Raw genomic sequence first — 4,273 nt, 5'->3', positions numbered from 1 at the left:
CCCAGGGCAGGAGGCGGGCAGGGCGCGGATGCCCTCACGCCGCTCGGCCTGTGCTGCGCCCGGTCCCTTCCTCCCCGGAGCAGGCGCCTCGAGCCGGCGGCCCAGCCTGTGAGCCCAGCCTGTGAGCCCAGCCCTGCCTCCCTCCGCCTGTGGTTTGTTCTCAGGAAGCCGGGCCGGGGCCACGGGGGCTGGGAGGGAGCACCCACTGCCTCCGCTCTGAGCCCTCTGAGCCTGGGTGCACCCCGGAGTCACAGTCACACACACACACACGCACACGTGCACACACGTGCGCGCGCACACACATGCACACATGTGCGCACGCACACACGTGTGCACGCCCACACACACTAAGGAAATGGAAAGTGGGCACGGCACGCCTCGTTTCTGGAGACCTGACACACAGTAGGTGTTCCACTGGTCTGTGTTGGGAAGGTGAACGAGGGACCCACTGCCTGTCCCATTCCGGGGAACCGGGCTGTCCTGGGATTGCGTCCCACGAGTGGCCTTGTCCCAGGGGCAGTGACGGCCGGGGAGGGGGGGAGAGGGAGGGAGAGCCTCTGGAGCCCGGCAGAGCCGTAAACCGGGAGGCCTGAGAGACGGTCCGCCCCACCCCCGTGCGGCTGCAGCACCCCCTGCGCTAGCACAGGCGGGGCCGGTGCCCCCCACACTCTGGGCCCCCAGCTTGGCGTCCTTCCCCCGAGGAGCTGGGCCCGGAGGCTGAGCCGGATTCCAACAGGCAGGGACGGCGGAGGCCTGGGCGGGGGGGAGCAGAGGGAGCGGGGGGAGCGGGGGGAGTGGGGGGAGCGGGGGGCACCGGGAGGTCCAGTTGGGCCGCACCGGACCCGGGGAGGAGGCACGTGTGTCAGTTCCCATCGCGCTCCCCGTGGGGCTGAGTAAACGCGGCTGAGGGAGGAGCAGGCCACCCGGGGGTCCCCAAGCGGAGCCTTGAAGGGGTGAGGAGCTGGGTTCCGGGGTCCGGCCCGCCCGGCCCTCCCCCGCCTGCGCGTCCTCCTGTCCCCGCCGGCCTCCCAGTCACTGCCCTGTGGGGCTCCCTGAAATGACTTGTGGTGGCGGATCCTGGAGGCTCTCCGGGGGGTCCCGCGAGGAGGGCACGGGGTGCTGCAGAGTTTGGAGCCCCGGGAGGCCAGGCTCCGCCCACCCAGACCCTCCGCCCGCGGGTGGAAAAGCTCAGGCACCGGCTGAGGCCGCCCCCTGGTGGGAGGTCCTGGGAGCGCAGGTGGAGGATGGGCGCATTTCGTTCCACTGACACTTGGAGAGCCACGGGGGCGTGGGGGGGGGGCTCTGTGGCAGGTGGGGGCTCTGTGGAAGGTGGGGGGCCGCGGCCTGCCCTCGGGGAGCATGCAGGCACCGCGCAGGGGGCCGGACGCAGGCCAGGGCGCGGGGGACGCGCGGGGGGTCTGCTGATGGGCAGGGTCTGGAGAGACGCGTTTGAGGGGCCGGGAACATGGCAGCCGGCACAGCTGAAGAGTCCGAAACCACACACACACACACACACACACACACACACACACACAAGCGGGGCAGAGACGCACCGCGAGGTGGGAAGACGTTGCGGATGGTGATCAGAGACCAAAGGGGTCATGGGGAGCAGAAGCTGGCGGCCCGAGGCTCTGCTGACCCAGGTGGGCGGGAGCTTCCGTGTGGCGGGACGCAGCCTGGGGTCCCGAGCAAAGGCACAAACACAATGAGACCCAGACCCTGTGGGAGCGTGAGCCCGCCCCCTCCCCCACCCCCACCCCCCCCACCCTCGCTTAGGGGAGGGCATCTGCTCTACGCAGTCCATGGACTCCAGTGTGTATCTCCCCCAGAAACACCCTCACAGACGCACCCAGAAATATCACTTAACCAAGCATCTGGGCACCTGTGACCCAGTGAAGGGGACACGTACCGTTAACCATCACAACAAGCCATTTTTTTAAATATATTTTTATTGATTTCAGAGAGGAAGGAAGAGGGAGAGAGAGATGGAAACATCCACGATGAGAGAGAATCATGGATCGGCTGCCTCCTGCAAGTCCCCCACTGGGGATCAAGCCCAGAACCCGGGCGTGTGCCCTTGACCGGAATCGAACCCGGGAACCTTCAGTTCGCAGGCCGACGCTCTATCCACTGAGCCACACCGGCCAGGGCACAACACGTCATTTTAAGTGAGAACCACACAGAGCAGTAAGTAATAGACTCGGACCTTCAAAGCCTTTCGATGGAATTACAGAATCTGGAATATAGAGTAAGGACGCTTCAGAGGCTTAAAGAAGTAAAAGTTAGCCGTCCAAGGTATAGACAAGGACTGAGACTATTTTAAATGACCAGGGAGATTTGGAAGAAAGAAAGAAAAAGTAGTCCTTCTATCCATGAAAAATATAATCTTCAAAACTAGCAACATAAAGATGGGTTAAACAGCAGATGCACACAGCTGAAGAGAGAGCTAGTGAGCAGGGTGACAGACCTGGAGAGCTTACCCAGAATGCAGCAGCACAGACACACAGGATGGGAACTATGACACAGAGGTTAAGAGCCACAGAAGAGGCTGGGACAGGGGTTTGAATAGGTCGACCTGGAGAATTTCCAGAACGGGTGAAAGGCACAATCCTCGGGTCCTGGACGCTCCCCCAAACCCCGCGCCATAAATAGGGAGAAACCGACAGCGAGCTCTTACGGTGGCAACACTGCCAACCGCCCGAGAGAAGATGGTGGGCTCTGAGGTGGTCGTGCGGCCGGCTGCTCTCCCTGGACGATGGGAGCCGGAGGAGCGTGGAGGAGCAGCTGGAAGGGCTGGTGGAAATGCATGTCCGCTTTGCATGTTCCCAGAAGGAGGTTGAGCAGATGCAGGTCCGGAGACGAACGGAAGCATCTACAGCCAACAGGCCCCGGACACTGTCTGGGTAGGATGTTCGGGAGCAAGGAATCCCATCCCAGGGGGAAAGTGTAGGAGCCAACGAGGAATGGCGAGCAAGACAGCATGCGCCAGGGAGACACGGTACAGGAGCATGGCTGCCATAAGGCAATTCTGATTTGTGGGGTTAGGGAAAGAGGATGAAAGTGAAGAACCAGCCCTGGCCGGTTTGGCTCAGTGGATGGAGCGTCGGCCTGCAGACTCAAGGGTCCCAGGTTCGATTCCGGTCAAGGGCATGTGCCTTGGTTGCGGGCAAGAAGCAGCTGATCGATGATGTTTCTCTCTCATTGATGTTTCTAACTCTCTATCCCTCTCCCTTCCTCTCTGTAAAAATCAATAAAATATATTTTTTTTAAAAAAGAACCAGAAACCATAACAAACCCACTGGTGAGGAGTGGTGCGTACGGAGGGTCTCTTACTTGGCGGGAGCACAGAACAGTGGCTGCCGTTGGACTCTGTGAAGTGCAGGGTGTCTGTTAAACCAGCAATCGGTAAAACGGGATGCGGGGAGAGCCCGCTCTAACGCCAGCGGACGGCGGGAGAGGAACAGAAGTGGCAGGAGAGGCGGGACCAGCAGCAGGACGGCGGGTTTGGGCAGGCGGAGGGGGGCGTCGGGCGCAGGCAGGGCCCTCCTGGCAGAGGGCACCGGGTACGCGGAGCAGGCGCTGTGCGGAGAGCCCCGCGGGGACCCGATGTGAGCGCCTCAAGCAGCTGCGTCCATCGGCCTGACTGCCCGGGAAGCCAAGGAAAGACGCGCGGAGGGTGTCCGTGGAGAAACACAAACGGAGGAACAAAAATCAAACAGCAGCGCGTTCCGCTCGCGAACCAAACGCACCAGCGCCCGTCCCGGAGGGCCTGTCCACGCAAGCGCCACGCGGGGGCTCTCGTCTTGTCCCGTAGAATACTCAGGAGCCGGCACGCGAGGACTGACTCCCACGTTAATGAGTAACTGCCGCTGGCTTTCCTGTTCGCACCCGGTGCGCGGGGCGATGGACGGGCGGCTCCCGGCACAGTCTCCGGCCAGCGCGTCCCCTCGGCTCAGGCACTGCCGTCTCACCGCTGCTGCTTTGGTGCCAGGCTGGTTACGTCTTCCTTCCGTGTCGTTATGAGAAGGCCGTGACCTCCGCGACCCCGGAGAAGGCCGGGGACCGCAGGTGAGCACTGGCGGTCCCGAGGGGAGGCCACGGGGCTCAGCGCCGACCCCGGCGTCTGGGTGCCCTGCTCTCCCCGACGCGCTGCCCGAGACGCAGACCCTCCTCCAGGGCGGCTCTGGGAGATCTGACCGCCGGGACCCGCTGCCACCTGCCTCTTCCTCCCACGGGTGGGCGTCCAAGGCCTCTCCCCGTCCCGGCCACTCCC

Source organism: Cnephaeus nilssonii, assembly GCF_951640355.1.
Source record: "Cnephaeus nilssonii genome assembly, chromosome: 13".
Lineage (NCBI taxonomy): Eukaryota > Metazoa > Chordata > Mammalia > Chiroptera > Vespertilionidae > Cnephaeus > Cnephaeus nilssonii.
Note: the sequence above shows the minus strand (reverse complement) of the source record.